The following is an 18,689-nucleotide window of genomic DNA, read 5'->3' as shown; positions in this document are numbered from 1 at the left end:
CGCCGGAAATGCATATCCTCCTATTTCCATCTATTGTACTATTATTTTTAGGGCATGTAATTACCACTGCTGGTATTACGAAAGACCCAGAGAAACTAGAGGCAATAAGGAATTGTCCTCCACCCAAGTCTAGGAAACAGTTAAAAAGTTTTCTAGGGCTCACAGGATTTTACCGTAAATTTGTAAAAGGACAAGTGTTTAATGATGAAAATTTGAATAACCTCTTACGCAAAAATGTTCCGTTTGTGTGGACTGACGGGTGTCAGACCGCTTTCGAGAGATTAAAAGACGAGTTGTTAAGATCTAACATACTATTTCATCCTGATTTATCGCTACCCTTCCATCTGGGAACGGATTCGTCGAATTACGGGGTGGGGGTAGAACTGTTCCAAGAAGTTGGTAAAGGAGAGGATAAGGAACACCGGACGATAGCGTTCGCGAGTCGAACTTTATCAAAAAGTGAGCGAAACTACACGATTTCTGAGAAAGAGTGTCTCGCTATCGTGTGGGGATTCAAGAAGTTCAAGGGTTACCTATGGGACCGTAAGGTGATTATTCATACGGACCATAAGGCGCTCACTTATCTGAAGGATTGTAAACTACTTCACGAAAGACTGACTAGGTGGTCGCTGTATTTACAGCAATTTAACTATGACATCTGTTACGTAAAAGGGACCGACAATTGCGTAGCGGATGCGCTGTCGCGGTTGCCCGAGTCTAATCAAGGTCTATTGAAAGATGAGGCAGATGGAGTGGTCAAATTGTACTATTTTAAAGAAGTTGAGGGACGTAAATTAATAATGAACATCTGTAAGAATCTACGTCGTCATCAGAACGAGGATGGTTGTTTAAATATGGTGAAAACCCGATATGATGAAAAGAGTCCAGAAGGAGAGAAATTAAGGAAGTATTACAAGATATACGATCATATCTTGTACATACGTAAGGGTGAAGATAGTAATATTTGGCGGGTATGCTGGCCCAGCAAATACGTCAGGGAAATAATAGACTACTACCATTTGGCGTATGGTCACTGTGGACCAAAGAAATGTACGGAAAAGCTGAGTGAAGTAGTGCATTTCAACAACATGTTAAAACGAGTTACTGACAGAGTGAAAACTTGCGATTTATGTCAGAAGGTGAAGGTTACCAACTGTACGAGTCGTGGTCCTATGCAAAGTATAAGGCCTAACGACACCTTTGAGTTACTGTGCGTGGACTTGTACGGACCTTTGCCCAAGTCATCAGGAAACTTTGCCTACATTTTAGTAGTGCTAGAAGCTTTTTCCAAGTTCATCAAACTATACCCGATTAGGAAAGCTACAGCCAAAGCGGTCTATAGCAAGCTGGTGAACGATTATTTTGTTCATATTGGGAAGCCCAAGGCGATTCTATCAGACAATGGGGCACAATTTACTTCTAAGTTGTGGAATGAAGGCATGGAAAGTAATGGGGTCGATGTGATCCATATTTCAGCTTATTGTCCGGCTGGGAATCCCGCTGAGAGGTATATGCGCGAGCTAGGCCGACTGTGCCGTACCTATTGCCATCACAACCATAGGGCATGGGGCAAATATGTAGCAGTATTTGAGAGAATTATGAACACCTTGAGACATGAATCGACGGGATTTTCTCCAGAGGAAATCCTGCTGGATGACAGAAGTAAAAGTTTAGTGGAAGAGATAATCAAATTCCCTCCACGGATTGACATTAGTATTGGTGTGAAAAAAGATCGTTTGCGAGAAGTAATGAAGCTAAAAGCCGATGCTCGCATACGTCGTCATGACGCTAAAGCGCGTTTTGCTAAGTTTGCGATCGGAGACTTAGTACTTGTAAAAGCTCATGAGAAATCGAGCGAGATAGACAATGAAATCTCTAAATTTAAGTTTGTTTATAATGGACCATATAAAGTCATTGGTATACCTCACACAAATGCTTATTGCTTAGAGTATCCAAGCTCTGGAAAGCTATTAGGTATACGAAATATAGTAGATTTGAAATTGTACCAACCTAGGATCGATTAATATCACACAATGGGTAATTTGTACAATATGTGAATATAGAGTGTAAGATTTAAGGTTTGCTAGATTGCCATGCCTTTGACTGACCAAGGTCATTAAAGAAGTTGTAATTAATAAGTAATTAATTTTGATTAATCAATTTAATTTTAATCAATTTAATCATGATCTAATCAACTGAAAAATCCAAGCTGCTAGTTAAGTTTTCAGCTGAGTCACAGTAGATTAAGGAATGTAAATATGATTTTGTAAATAGCTGTAAGATTCCATAAAGATGTGATTTACTAGTCATTGCCGATGTACTTAGACGCTGTTTTAAGTTTCAGGCTAGTACATGCGTGTGATGATGGACAGTGTTGAGTTATCCACTGTGATAGTGTTAATGGACTCCTTGAGATTACTCGGGAGTGAGTTTTTCCCAAAGAATTCAGTGAAACGGACGTTCTGGAAATGCCGTTAGACAGGCGAGTGAGATCAAGCGTGCCGCACAGGCGGGCGCAACAATACTGACGAGGCGGGGCCGCTGTCGGCTCTTGTGCCGCCGTAGGCTCTCCGTGCCGTTCTCGGCATTCTTTGTACTTGCGAGTACGGAAGGCGGAATTGTTTTTCTTCCTGGACAGCTGAAAGAATTCTGCTGTCAATATTTACGTTTTTTTCGATCTACTGAATATTATTTTCTTGTTTAGCGTTAAGTGGAATCTCATGACGAGATAATAATTATGAAAAGGTTATATAAAATGTGTATTCTATGTAATTAATAATTAATTTGCGTATTTTGATCTACCTGTTTTTATGACCATGCAATCTAATTAATTTTGCAAATAGTATTCCATTTCTCATAGTGTTACGAATTTTAATGATTTTGGATAGCTAAACCATTTTCTATGTTTTCTATGAATTTTAATATGTTGTCAACCTGTTTTATTTTGTGCAAGATGACAGAGTGGAATAAGATTAGGAGTGTCTCCACTCAATTATTATTGTCTAAAAATTGGTTTATGGTTAATTAGAAGAATGCTAAATTTTGTTGATGTTTTGAGCATATGCATTTCCGCTGTTTCTTTTTTTGGGACATTTTCTGAGTCTGTTTACGTTACACGAACATCCTCAGACAATGTGGGGCACGTGTAACGCCGGAAATGCATATCCTCCTATTTCCATCTATTGTACTATTATTTTTTTTCCTTGTTTTGTTACCTCAAGATATGACATTTCTGTCTCTTTATATATTGTAATTGTTTTACTGTTTGTATATATATATTTATGCACTCATGTCGATGTATAATTGGTTTGTTTCGTAAATATTATTTGTATTTTTACGCTGGGTCTTGCCTAGGGAAAACTGCTATCGAACGATTACATCGATAGGTCGTGTAAAGAATCAAAGTTTGTAGGATCTTTGGTAGTGTTAACTCTGCCGCGTGGAGCGCGGGCGGAACAGAGTGAGAGTCTGGCGGAAGTAGCGAGTGGAGCAGGTGTCGTGTGACGCTCCCGCGAGTTGCCGCGCTTTCGGGGTTTGGCAGCAAGCAATTGCGCTCGACTCGCGATGATAGTTTCTGACATGGTGTCGCGGACGGGAAGCATTAGCTGGCGCACATCAAGAGCCCGTTTCGCCTGGTGACCGTGTCGAGAAGAAGGCGCGCCAACATCCAGCTTCTGCAACAGCGACGGCCGACAATGAGTGACTGTCGCCACCTCCTCGATCGACGGCTTCAAACCTTCAATCAACCAACAAGGAAGACTAAAAGCACGTAAAGTTTCAGAACTGTATGGCAGACCTCAGCTTTTCAAATTGTTCCATTTGCCTCGCAAAATTACAGCAACTTAGCATGAACCTTTGTTGCTCATTGTCCCAATTGCATTGCCAAGCAGGGTCCCTTCCTTTTCCGAAATGAACCCGAGTGACTTTGAAATTCAAACGCCAGCATTAAAGTAATATTCTATTTCGCTGCTTTAATTTCAAAGTTCAGTTAAAGTCTCAGAGCTGGCTACAATATTCAGATTACACAAGCACGAATTAAGAGTGCGAGCTTTGTTACCGTATTTTAGCTTACCTGTGACTGCAGCTCAGCTTGGTACGTACTACATTTTACTATTGTTAATTGTTCAGAATCATTTAATTCAAGTTCAAAGTTAAATCTCTCGTTTCTAAATTGCGTAGAGTCAAGTTGCTTTTGAAATGATTGTTGAGGTAGTCCAAGACTAACCTTATTTTACTTAATGTCGATGTGCTTCAGAAAGAAAGCTCACTATTAACTTCAGTCACTAAATTAACTTTCGATTTTCCGGTTTTATTAATTCTTTTGCTAAATTAAGTCAGGGTGTAGCGAAATTTATTACTTCTGACAAACTTTCAGTTTTCACACTACACGTGTCAACCTTCAGTTGCCACGCTTCTAGTGCTAATTATATGTGTAATAACCTTTCTTTTTCAGTTACTATAGTAATTGTCCTTAGGACTGGCGACCGTGATTTCCCCAAATCTCAAATACCTAATTACCGCTAGTTAATTGTTAACGTAACGGCTGCACATTTACCTTCTTTATTAACTTTACCCCTTTTCAAAATTAATTTCCACCAGTTTCATTAGCACATTTCCTTTCATTTAGATGTAACCCTTTCCTCCCTCTTTACCGACAGGTTAACTTCGGTGACGATTGCTTTTCCAAAACTCCCATTAGGTACACGCGGTTTCATTTTTCACTGTCATTAAGGTCGGTAAGTGAGGGGGAGGTTACACGTGGCGACCTGGTGACAGGACAATCTTCGGATTTGAGGTTGTTCTGGACACGAATTTGGCATGTGCAAATCTCGTAACAAAGTACTGGTTACGTACAGGCCGTTACGTCAGCGAGAATAAGTAGTGGGAGTAATCCTAATTACATTTGAGATTTGTCATTTATATTGAAAATTATTAAAATGAGTGAAGGCAACAATTACCAAAATTTGGTAGACTTGGATACGGAACAATCGGTCGAACAGTGGGAAACGCGCACGGCGGTTCCCATTGTTCAGGGGCAGGCGGCTAGCATGAAAGACGCGACCGCCGAAACGCAACAAAGAGCAGAAATGGAATTCCAAACTTTAGAAAATGTTTCGGAATCGGAAGCGAAAATCAAATCTGTACCCCTTGATGATGAATACGGGGGAACATGTATAGAGGAACCAGCTACGGAAGTAAAACCGGTAGTCTCCGGGAATTTAACTGATTTATTGAATGTTTTGATTAATGAAATCAAGAGTCAATCGGCAGAAATTATAGCTCTGTCTGCCAAGCAAGAAGCTCAGTCTGAAAAGATTGAACGAAAGCTAGACAATCAGAACAAAGCTATTAATGTTGTTAACAACAATGTTGGAGTTGTTAATACCAAAGTTGATAAAATCAAAGAAGATATTGTTGTAATTAATACCGAAATCGGTAATCTTAAACAGGAAATGATAGGCGTTCAGGCGGAAATTGCGAGCATAAATACTCGCTTTGATTCCGAAATTAGCAGAATCGAGAAAAGTGTAGGAGAAGCAGTTGCTCCGATCATCGAGAATAAGGTGACGGAACAAATTCAATTAGTGAAAAAAGAGGATCAACAGAAGGTGGAAACTTTAAAGGCTTTAGTGTCCGAAGTAGACACTAAAGTGAGGGAGCAGGCTAATACCTGCGAAGAGAAAAAGAGGGAAGTGGAAACGCTTGCGACAACCACTTGCCAAGTAATTACGAGAGTGTCGGAATTAGAAAAGAAACTTGACGAAAAACAGAGCTATGTGCCAATCTGTGCACATAGTTCGGAATTGTTGACGAAAGAGGAGCGGTTCGACCCCTTGAAAAAAGGCGGTATACACGCGACGGATTTCATTAAGAATTGTGAAAGAGTTTTACCCAGGTCATGGACTAATGAGAGAAAAATTAATGCGGTTATTGATGTGCTGGCTGGTGATGCCAAGCGTTGGGGCTTAAACCTCAACATTACGAACCTGACTTTTGACGAGTTTAAAAATTTGTTTCTGGCTGAATACTGGTCAGAGCAAAAACAGCAAAGTGTCTGGCGCGAATTTGTCGTATCGAGGCCTTTCGATGCGAATTCGCGCGGTTCGATGAGGGAGTTTTGTGAGGGCTGGATCCGCAAGTTGGAATATTTGCGTGATCGCCGCACGGAATCCGAAATAGTCTGGGAACTCTACAAGAAGCTTCCAGATGATACAAAACGCTACGTAGGAAGCAATTACAGGACAATCAATGATTTCCTGGAAAGAGTTGAGGACGAGGACAATTGGCGCAATAATCGCGACAGTGGTAGAGGCCGTGGTAACAACAACGGGTACCACCCCAACCATAACAACGATAACCATGGGAATAATGCATACCGCAGCAATGACAATAATGGTTCGGACCGTAATAACAATCGGTACAATGCAAATAATAACCGGAATGACGGAAACCAGTATCATACTAGCGTGATACGGGCTGCGCAGAATGGTAATAACGCCAGAGGGTGTGACAAGCCGCCTCAGCAGTATCCGGGGAGCGTATCTGCTGGGACGAGACAGGGAAACCATTAGCCGCGCCGGTGAGGGGCCGACCGGGCGTGGAGAAATTTTGGCGGCCCAATAACAGGAGAAAACCCAGGTGTCGTCGTTATGAAAATTCCGTATGGAATAATCAACGGCGGGAGAGTGTGCCAGTATTAGGAGAAAGGAGTGCGCCCACAAGTAGTAGATCAGCTGTAGACACGGCAGTAGAAAATACATTCACTGTCAGTGAGAACAATTTAAGTAGTGTTCCGGAAATCGACTATAAAGTGGCAGCTGTAATACCCACAGTGGAACTGGAGATTGAGTTTAAGAATGATTCGCAAGTGTTGAAAGAAGATCAGATGTCGGATAAAACGTCCGTCATCGAGCGAGGGGATGCAGAGAGGGATGAGGTCTGGTTAAGGCAGTTCGGTCGCTTATACGACGAACTAAGAGATTATAGGGGCCTGTACGGGAGAAGTGTTTATGGGGAGCGCGGGCAGGATTTGCCGCGTCTCGTCCCACAGGAAGATAGTATTTGTGAAGTGATGGAAAGTTCTGGCCCTAACCGGCAGACTTTACCAGAAATAGTTGATGTTAATGGGGAGCACGAGCAAGATTCGTCGTGTTTCGTCCCGCAGGAGTTAGATGTTGAAGTAGTAACGGAAAGTCCTGGCCCTAACCGGCAGACTTTACCGAAAGTTATAGTGGTAGAAGTAGCCGACCCATCCGACGCAAACCTCCAGTTTAAACATTGCGAGAGTATTAAGGAGAAAGATTACGAAAATTTTAGTGATAGCCGGACACGATTGGTAGAAAAGCACATAGATTACAGCGTGTATGAGGTTAGAGCTGACATTATACAGTCAGACGATAGCAGTGTGGGTTGCGCAGATCCAGAGGAAGTAATTTCAGATGCTACTGGGCACATTCCTCCAGGTAGATTGGCAGATGAGATCAATCTGACCAAAGTGGAATCAACGAAGGTGACAATTAGTGAATTGATAGCAAAGCAACACTCACTAGTTGACGAGTTACAGGAAAAGGTTTCGGTATTGGAGGCGAAGCTAGAGACTAAGCCTCAGGACAAACGTGTTGAAATTAAAACTGTATTTGAACAGAGGCTGAAAAAGCCGCCAGATAAGCCGGATTTAGGATCAAAGCCGGATGGTTTTTTCTGGAATGACCTGGATATAGACGAGGATTTACTGTGGGAAAATAAAGAAACAGTCGAGGACAAGTGTAGACAGATAGTGGTGTCTGTTAATACGCACGACCTACAACTAAACGTGTTGATTGACACCGGTGCAGAATTGAGTGCTGTATCTGGGAAAATATTTGAGTTACTGAAAGACAGACCTGGCATCGTAGTTATGCCAGTAACAGGAGTGAAAATTATCGGTGCTACTGGGAAGGCCAGTAAACCGGTCACAAAACAGATTTTCGTCAACTTCGAGATATGTGGGGCACGATTTGAACAAGAGTTTGTCGTCGTGCCAGACTTAACTACGGAAGTAATTATCGGGTTAGATTGGCTATTAAAGTACCGTGCAGTGATTAACTGCGAAAGCAAAACTTTGACATGTATGTCACTAGATAAAACGATAGTAGTTAGCTTTGACGAGGCAGGAGACGGTGTGCATAGGCAATACCAGCCTATACACATTGTTAACTGGCCGAATGGTATTGATGTAGGTATGAATTTGAACTACTGTAATGTGAGGAATCTCGGCACTGACAATAGTGTAGAAACTGAATTGGAAAGTATTGTAGACGGTATGTCAAACGTAACACACGAACAAAGACGAGGCCTGTATGAAGTGATGATGAGGAATAAGAGTGTGTTTTCAGACAAACCGGGTCTTGTGGAAGGATATAAATGCAAGTTGCATGTAATTCCGCACGAACCATTCTTCGTGAGACCGTATGCTATACCTCTGTCCAAAAAGGAAGCAGTGCAACGGGAGATAGATAAGATGATCGAATGGGGAGTGATTGAAAGAAGTACAAGTCCATACAATAACGGTTTGGTCATTGTAGCAAAACGGGATGGTAGTGTGCGTATTGTGATTGACGCACGCACGTTGAATAGGGTCGTTCAACGTGAAACAGACAGACCAGAGAGTATGGAGGAGATTTTGCAACGTTTTCATGACGTTAAGTTCATGACTAGCCTCGATCTGACGGCTAGTTACTGGCAAATAGAACTCGAAGAAGAATCTAGGCCATACACCGCCTTCTTGTTTGCGGGCAGGTGTTATCAGTATAGAGTACTGCCGTTTGGACTTAATATATCTGTGTCCGTATTCATCAGGGCCCTAGATAAAGTGCTAGGACCGGCTTTGAGTTCAAGATTAACTGTATATGTTGACGACCTATTGTTGGCCAATGCCACTTGGCATGACCATTGTGACCTGTTAGATGAAGTTTTTAGAGCATTGCGCCGTGGCGGAATGACTCTAAAGCTAAAGAAATGCGAATTTGTGAAGCAGGAACTGAAATTTTTAGGGCATGTAATTACCACTGCTGGTATTACGAAAGACCCAGAGAAACTAGAGGCAATAAGGAATTGTCCTCCACCCAAGTCTAGGAAACAGTTAAAAAGTTTTCTAGGGCTCACAGGATTTTACCGTAAATTTGTAAAAGGACAAGTGTTTAATGATGAAAATTTGAATAACCTCTTACGCAAAAATGTTCCGTTTGTGTGGACTGACGGGTGTCAGACCGCTTTCGAGAGATTAAAAGACGAGTTGTTAAGATCTAACATACTATTTCATCCTGATTTATCGCTACCCTTCCATCTGGGAACGGATTCGTCGAATTACGGGGTGGGGGTAGAACTGTTCCAAGAAGTTGGTAAAGGAGAGGATAAGGAACACCGGACGATAGCGTTCGCGAGTCGAACTTTATCAAAAAGTGAGCGAAACTACACGATTTCTGAGAAAGAGTGTCTCGCTATCGTGTGGGGATTCAAGAAGTTCAAGGGTTACCTATGGGACCGTAAGGTGATTATTCATACGGACCATAAGGCGCTCACTTATCTGAAGGATTGTAAACTACTTCACGAAAGACTGACTAGGTGGTCGCTGTATTTACAGCAATTTAACTATGACATCTGTTACGTAAAAGGGACCGACAATTGCGTAGCGGATGCGCTGTCGCGGTTGCCCGAGTCTAATCAAGGTCTATTGAAAGATGAGGCAGATGGAGTGGTCAAATTGTACTATTTTAAAGAAGTTGAGGGACGTAAATTAATAATGAACATCTGTAAGAATCTACGTCGTCATCAGAACGAGGATGGTTGTTTAAATATGGTGAAAACCCGATATGATGAAAAGAGTCCAGAAGGAGAGAAATTAAGGAAGTATTACAAGATATACGATCATATCTTGTACATACGTAAGGGTGAAGATAGTAATATTTGGCGGGTATGCTGGCCCAGCAAATACGTCAGGGAAATAATAGACTACTACCATTTGGCGTATGGTCACTGTGGACCAAAGAAATGTACGGAAAAGCTGAGTGAAGTAGTGCATTTCAACAACATGTTAAAACGAGTTACTGACAGAGTGAAAACTTGCGATTTATGTCAGAAGGTGAAGGTTACCAACTGTACGAGTCGTGGTCCTATGCAAAGTATAAGGCCTAACGACACCTTTGAGTTACTGTGCGTGGACTTGTACGGACCTTTGCCCAAGTCATCAGGAAACTTTACCTACATTTTAGTAGTGCTAGAAGCTTTTTCCAAGTTCATCAAACTATACCCGATTAGGAAAGCTACAGCCAAAGCGGTCTATAGCAAGCTGGTGAACGATTATTTTGTTCATATTGGGAAGCCCAAGGCGATTCTATCAGACAATGGGGCACAATTTACTTCTAAGTTGTGGAATGAAGGCATGGAAAGTAATGGGGTCGATGTGATCCATATTTCAGCTTATTGTCCGGCTGGGAATCCCGCTGAGAGGTATATGCGCGAGCTAGGCCGACTGTGCCGTACCTATTGCCATCACAACCATAGGGCATGGGGCAAATATGTAGCAGTATTTGAGAGAATTATGAACACCTTGAGACATGAATCGACGGGATTTTCTCCAGAGGAAATCCTGCTGGATGACAGAAGTAAAAGTTTAGTGGAAGAGATAATCAAATTCCCTCCACGGATTGACATTAGTATTGGTGTGAAAAAAGATCGTTTGCGAGAAGTAATGAAGCTAAAAGCCGATGCTCGCATACGTCGTCATGACGCTAAAGCGCGTTTTGCTAAGTTTGCGATCGGAGACTTAGTACTTGTAAAAGCTCATGAGAAATCGAGCGAGATAGACAATGAAATCTCTAAATTTAAGTTTGTTTATAATGGACCATATAAAGTCATTGGTATACCTCACACAAATGCTTATTGCTTAGAGTATCCAAGCTCTGGAAATCTATTAGGTATACGAAATATAGTAGATTTGAAATTGTACCAACCTAGGATCGATTAATATCACACAATGGGTAATTTGTACAATATGTAAATATAGAGTGTAAGATTTAAGGTTTGCTAGATTGCCATGCCTTTGACTGACCAAGGTCATTAAAGAAGTTGTAATTAATAAGTAATTAATTTTGATTAATCAATTTAATCATGATCTAATCAACTGAAAAATCCAAGCTGCTAGTTAAGTTTTCAGCTGAGTCACAGTAGATTAAGGAATGTAAATATGATTTTGTAAATAGCTGTAAGATTCCATAAAGATGTGATTTACTAGTCATTGCCGATGTACTTAGACGCTGTTTTAAGTTTCAGGCTAGTACATGCGTGTGATGATGGACAGTGTTGAGTTATCCACTGTGATAGTGTTAATGGACTCCTTGAGATTACTCGGGAGTGAGTTTTTCCCAAAGAATTCAGTGAAACGGACGTTCTGGAAATGCCGTTAGACAGGCGAGTGAGATCAAGCGTGCCGCACAGGCGGGCGCAACAATACTGACGAGGCGGGGCCGCTGTCGGCTCTTGTGCCGCCGTAGGCTCTCCGTGCCGTTCTCGGCATTCTTTGTACTTGCGAGTACGGAAGGCGGAATTGTTTTTCTTCCTGGACAGCTGAAAGAATTCTGCTGTCAATATTTACGTTTTTTTCGACCTACTGAATATTATTTTCTTGTTTAGCGTTAAGTGGAATCTCATGACGAGATAATAATTATGAAAAGGTTATATAAAATGTGTATTCTATGTAATTAATAATTAATTTGCGTATTTTGATCTACCTGTTTTTATGACCATGCAATCTAATTAATTTTGCAAATAGTATTCCATTTCTCATAGTGTTACGAATTTTAATGATTTTGGATAGCTAAACCATTTTCTATGTTTTCTATGAATTTTAATATGTTGTCAACCTGTTTTATTTTGTGCAAGATGACAGAGTGGAATAAGATTAGGAGTGTCTCCACTCAATTATTATTGTCTAATAATTGGTTTATGGTTAATTAGAAGAATGCTAAATTTTGTTGATGTTTTGAGCATATGCATTTCCGCTGTTTCTTTTTTTGGGACATTTTCTGAGTCTGTTTACGTTACACGAACATCCTCAGACAATGTGGGGCACGTGTAACGCCGGAAATGCATATCCTCCTATTTCCATCTATTGTACTATTATTTTTTTTCCTTGTTTTGTTACCTCAAGATATGACATTTCTGTCTCTTTATATATTGTAATTGTTTTACTGTTTGTATATATATATTTATGCACTCATGTCGATGTATAATTGGTTTGTTTCGTAAATATTATTTGTATTTTTACGCTGGGTCTTGCCTAGGGAAAACTGCTATCGAACGATTACATCGATAGGTCGTGTAAAGAATCAAAGTTTGTAGGACCTTTGGTAGTGTTAACTCGGCCGCGTGGAGCGCGGGCGGAACAGAGTGAGAGTCTGGCGGAAGTAGCGAGTGGAGCAGGTGTCGTGTGACGCTCCCGCGAGTTGCCGCGCTTTCGGGGTTTGGCAGCAAGCAATTGCGCTCGACTCGCGATGATAGTTTCTGACATGGTGTCGCGGACGGGAAGCATTAGCTGGCGCACATCAAGAGCCCGTTTCGCCTGGTGACCGTGTCGAGAAGAAGGCGCGCCAACATCCAGCTTCTGCAACAGCGACGGCCGACAATGAGTGACTGTCGCCACCTCCTCGATCGACGGCTTCAAACCTTCAATCAACCAACAAGGAAGACTAAAAGCACGTAAAGTTTCAGAACTGTATGGCAGACCTCAGCTTTTCAAATTGTTCCATTTGCCTCGCAAAATTACAGCAACTTAGCATGAACCTTTGTTGCTCATTGTCCCAATTGCATTGCCAAGCAGGGTCCCTTCCTTTTCCGAAATGAACCCGAGTGACTTTGAAATTCAAACGCCAGCATTAAAGTAATATTCTATTTCGCTGCTTTAATTTCAAAGTTCAGTTAAAGTCTCAGAGCTGGCTACAATATTCAGATTACACAAGCACGAATTAAGAGTGCGAGCTTTGTTACCGTATTTTAGCTTACCTGTGACTGCAGCTCAGCTTGGTACGTACTACATTTTACTATTGTTAATTGTTCAGAATCATTTAATTCAAGTTCAAAGTTAAATCTCTCGTTTCTAAATTGCGTAGAGTCAAGTTGCTTTTGAAATGATTGTTGAGGTAGTCCAAGACTAACCTTATTTTACTTAATGTCGATGTGCTTCAGAAAGAAAGCTCACTATTAACTTCAGTCACTAAATTAACTTTCGATTTTCCGGTTTTATTAATTCTTTTGCTAAATTAAGTCAGGGTGTAGCGAAATTTATTACTTCTGACAAACTTTCAGTTTTCACACTACACGTGTCAACCTTCAGTTGCCACGCTTCTAGTGCTAATTATATGTGTAATAACCTTTCTTTTTCAGTTACTATAGTAATTGTCCTTAGGACTGGCGACCGTGATTTCCCCAAATCTCAAATACCTAATTACCGCTAGTTAATTGTTAACGTAACGGCTGCACATTTACCTTCTTTATTAACTTTACCCCTTTTCAAAATTAATTTCCACCAGTTTCATTAGCACATTTCCTTTCATTTAGATGTAACCCTTTCCTCCCTCTTTACCGACAGGTTAACTTCGGTGACGATTGCTTTTCCAAAACTCCCATTAGGTACACGCGGTTTCATTTTTCACTGTCATTAAGGTCGGTAAGTGAGGGGGAGGTTACACGTGGCGACCTGGTGACAGGACAATCTTCGGATTTGAGGTTGTTCTGGACACGAATTTGGCATGTGCAAATCTCGTAACAAAGTACTGGTTACGTACAGGCCGTTACGTCAGCGAGAATAAGTAGTGGGAGTAATCCTAATTACATTTGAGATTTGTCATTTATATTGAAAATTATTAAAATGAGTGAAGGCAACAATTACCAAAATTTGGTAGACTTGGATACGGAACAATCGGTCGAACAGTGGGAAACGCGCACGGCGGTTCCCATTGTTCAGGGGCAGGCGGCTAGCATGAAAGACGCGACCGCCGAAACGCAACAAAGAGCAGAAATGGAATTCCAAACTTTAGAAAATGTTTCGGAATCGGAAGCGAAAATCAAATCTGTACCCCTTGATGATGAATACGGGGGAACATGTATAGAGGAACCAGCTACGGAAGTAAAACCGGTAGTCTCCGGGAATTTAACTGATTTATTGAATGTTTTGATTAATGAAATCAAGAGTCAATCGGCAGAAATTATAGCTCTGTCTGCCAAGCAAGAAGCTCAGTCTGAAAAGATTGAACGAAAGCTAGACAATCAGAACAAAGCTATTAATGTTGTTAACAACAATGTTGGAGTTGTTAATACCAAAGTTGATAAAATCAAAGAAGATATTGTTGTAATTAATACCGAAATCGGTAATCTTAAACAGGAAATGATAGGCGTTCAGGCGGAAATTGCGAGCATAAATACTCGCTTTGATTCCGAAATTAGCAGAATCGAGAAAAGTGTAGGAGAAGCAGTTGCTCCGATCATCGAGAATAAGGTGACGGAACAAATTCAATTAGTGAAAAAAGAGGATCAACAGAAGGTGGAAACTTTAAAGGCTTTAGTGTCCGAAGTAGACACTAAAGTGAGGGAGCAGGCTAATACCTGCGAAGAGAAAAAGAGGGAAGTGGAAACGCTTGCGACAACCACTTGCCAAGTAATTACGAGAGTGTCGGAATTAGAAAAGAAACTTGACGAAAAACAGAGCTATGTGCCAATCTGTGCACATAGTTCGGAATTGTTGACGAAAGAGGAGCGGTTCGACCCCTTGAAAAAAGGCGGTATACACGCGACGGATTTCATTAAGAATTGTGAAAGAGTTTTACCCAGGTCATGGACTAATGAGAGAAAAATTAATGCGGTTATTGATGTGCTGGCTGGTGATGCCAAGCGTTGGGGCTTAAACCTCAACATTACGAACCTGACTTTTGACGAGTTTAAAAATTTGTTTCTGGCTGAATACTGGTCAGAGCAAAAACAGCAAAGTGTCTGGCGCGAATTTGTCGTATCGAGGCCTTTCGATGCGAATTCGCGCGGTTCGATGAGGGAGTTTTGTGAGGGCTGGATCCGCAAGTTGGAATATTTGCGTGATCGCCGCACGGAATCCGAAATAGTCTGGGAACTCTACAAGAAGCTTCCAGATGATACAAAACGCTACGTAGGAAGCAATTACAGGACAATCAATGATTTCCTGGAAAGAGTTGAGGACGAGGACAATTGGCGCAATAATCGCGACAGTGGTAGAGGCCGTGGTAACAACAACGGGTACCACCCCAACCATAACAACGATAACCATGGGAATAATGCATACCGCAGCAATGACAATAATGGTTCGGACCGTAATAACAATCGGTACAATGCAAATAATAACCGGAATGACGGAAACCAGTATCATACTAGCGTGATACGGGCTGCGCAGAATGGTAATAACGCCAGAGGGTGTGACAAGCCGCCTCAGCAGTATCCGGGGAGCGTATCTGCTGGGACGAGACAGGGAAACCATTAGCCGCGCCGGTGAGGGGCCGACCGGGCGTGGAGAAATTTTGGCGGCCCAATAACAGGAGAAAACCCAGGTGTCGTCGTTATGAAAATTCCGTATGGAATAATCAACGGCGGGAGAGTGTGCCAGTATTAGGAGAAAGGAGTGCGCCCACAAGTAGTAGATCAGCTGTAGACACGGCAGTAGAAAATACATTCACTGTCAGTGAGAACAATTTAAGTAGTGTTCCGGAAATCGACTATAAAGTGGCAGCTGTAATACCCACAGTGGAACTGGAGATTGAGTTTAAGAATGATTCGCAAGTGTTGAAAGAAGATCAGATGTCGGATAAAACGTCCGTCATCGAGCGAGGGGATGCAGAGAGGGATGAGGTCTGGTTAAGGCAGTTCGGTCGCTTATACGACGAACTAAGAGATTATAGGGGCCTGTACGGGAGAAGTGTTTATGGGGAGCGCGGGCAGGATTTGCCGCGTCTCGTCCCACAGGAAGATAGTATTTGTGAAGTGATGGAAAGTTCTGGCCCTAACCGGCAGACTTTACCAGAAATAGTTGATGTTAATGGGGAGCACGAGCAAGATTCGTCGTGTTTCGTCCCGCAGGAGTTAGATGTTGAAGTAGTAACGGAAAGTCCTGGCCCTAACCGGCAGACTTTACCGAAAGTTATAGTGGTAGAAGTAGCCGACCCATCCGACGCAAACCTCCAGTTTAAACATTGCGAGAGTATTAAGGAGAAAGATTACGAAAATTTTAGTGATAGCCGGACACGATTGGTAGAAAAGCACATAGATTACAGCGTGTATGAGGTTAGAGCTGACATTATACAGTCAGACGATAGCAGTGTGGGTTGCGCAGATCCAGAGGAAGTAATTTCAGATGCTACTGGGCACATTCCTCCAGGTAGATTGGCAGATGAGATCAATCTGACCAAAGTGGAATCAACGAAGGTGACAATTAGTGAATTGATAGCAAAGCAACACTCACTAGTTGACGAGTTACAGGAAAAGGTTTCGGTATTGGAGGCGAAGCTAGAGACTAAGCCTCAGGACAAACGTGTTGAAATTAAAACTGTATTTGAACAGAGGCTGAAAAAGCCGCCAGATAAGCCGGATTTAGGATCAAAGCCGGATGGTTTTTTCTGGAATGACCTGGATATAGACGAGGATTTACTGTGGGAAAATAAAGAAACAGTCGAGGACAAGTGTAGACAGATAGTGGTGTCTGTTAATACGCACGACCTACAACTAAACGTGTTGATTGACACCGGTGCAGAATTGAGTGCTGTATCTGGGAAAATATTTGAGTTACTGAAAGACAGACCTGGCATCGTAGTTATGCCAGTAACAGGAGTGAAAATTATCGGTGCTACTGGGAAGGCCAGTAAACCGGTCACAAAACAGATTTTCGTCAACTTCGAGATATGTGGGGCACGATTTGAACAAGAGTTTGTCGTCGTGCCAGACTTAACTACGGAAGTAATTATCGGGTTAGATTGGCTATTAAAGTACCGTGCAGTGATTAACTGCGAAAGCAAAACTTTGACATGTATGTCACTAGATAAAACGATAGTAGTTAGCTTTGACGAGGCAGGAGACGGTGTGCATAGGCAATACCAGCCTATACACATTGTTAACTGGCCGAATGGTATTGATGTAGGTATGAATTTGAACTACTGTAATGTGAGGAATCTCGGCACTGACAATAGTGTAGAAACTGAATTGGAAAGTATTGTAGACGGTATGTCAAACGTAACACACGAACAAAGACGAGGCCTGTATGAAGTGATGATGAGGAATAAGAGTGTGTTTTCAGACAAACCGGGTCTTGTGGAAGGATATAAATGCAAGTTGCATGTAATTCCGCACGAACCATTCTTCGTGAGACCGTATGCTATACCTCTGTCCAAAAAGGAAGCAGTGCAACGGGAGATAGATAAGATGATCGAATGGGGAGTGATTGAAAGAAGTACAAGTCCATACAATAACGGTTTGGTCATTGTAGCAAAACGGGATGGTAGTGTGCGTATTGTGATTGACGCACGCACGTTGAATAGGGTCGTTCAACGTGAAACAGACAGACCAGAGAGTATGGAGGAGATTTTGCAACGTTTTCATGACGTTAAGTTCATGACTAGCCTCGATCTGACGGCTAGTTACTGGCAAATAGAACTCGAAGAAGAATCTAGGCCATACACCGCCTTCTTGTTTGCGGGCAGGTGTTATCAGTATAGAGTACTGCCGTTTGGACTTAATATATCTGTGTCCGTATTCATCAGGGCCCTAGATAAAGTGCTAGGACCGGCTTTGAGTTCAAGATTAACTGTATATGTTGACGACCTATTGTTGGCCAATGCCACTTGGCATGACCATTGTGACCTGTTAGATGAAGTTTTTAGAGCATTGCGCCGTGGCGGAATGACTCTAAAGCTAAAGAAATGCGAATTTGTGAAGCAGGAACTGAAATTTTTAGGGCATGTAATTACCACTGCTGGTATTACGAAAGACCCAGAGAAACTAGAGGCAATAAGGAATTGTCCTCCACCCAAGTCTAGGAAACAGTTAAAAAGTTTTCTAGGGCTCACAGGATTTTACCGTAAATTTGTAAAAGGACAAGTGTTTAATGATGAAAATTTGAATAACCTCTTACGCAAAAATGTTCCGTTTGTGTGGACTGACGGGTGTCAGACCGCTTTCGAGAGATTAAAAGACGAGTTGTTAAGATCTAACATACTATTTCATCCTGATTTATCGCTACCCTTCCATCTGGGAACGGATTCGTCGAATTACGGGGTGGGGGTAGAACTGTTCCAAGAAGTTGGTAAAGGAGAGGATAAGGAACACCGGACGATAGCGTTCGCGAGTCGAACTTTATCAAAAAGTGAGCGAAACTACACGATTTCTGAGAAAGAGTGTCTCGCTATCGTGTGGGGATTCAAGAAGTTCAAGGGTTACCTATGGGACCGTAAGGTGATTATTCATACGGACCATAAGGCGCTCACTTATCTGAAGGATTGTAAACTACTTCACGAAAGACTGACTAGGTGGTCGCTGTATTTACAGCAATTTAACTATGACATCTGTTACGTAAAAGGGACCGACAATTGCGTAGCGGATGCGCTGTCGCGGTTGCCCGAGTCTAATCAAGGTCTATTGAAAGATGA

Source organism: Schistocerca piceifrons, chromosome 1 (assembly GCF_021461385.2).
Source record: "Schistocerca piceifrons isolate TAMUIC-IGC-003096 chromosome 1, iqSchPice1.1, whole genome shotgun sequence".
Classification (NCBI taxonomy): Eukaryota; Metazoa; Arthropoda; class Insecta; order Orthoptera; family Acrididae; genus Schistocerca; species Schistocerca piceifrons.
Note: the sequence above shows the minus strand (reverse complement) of the source record.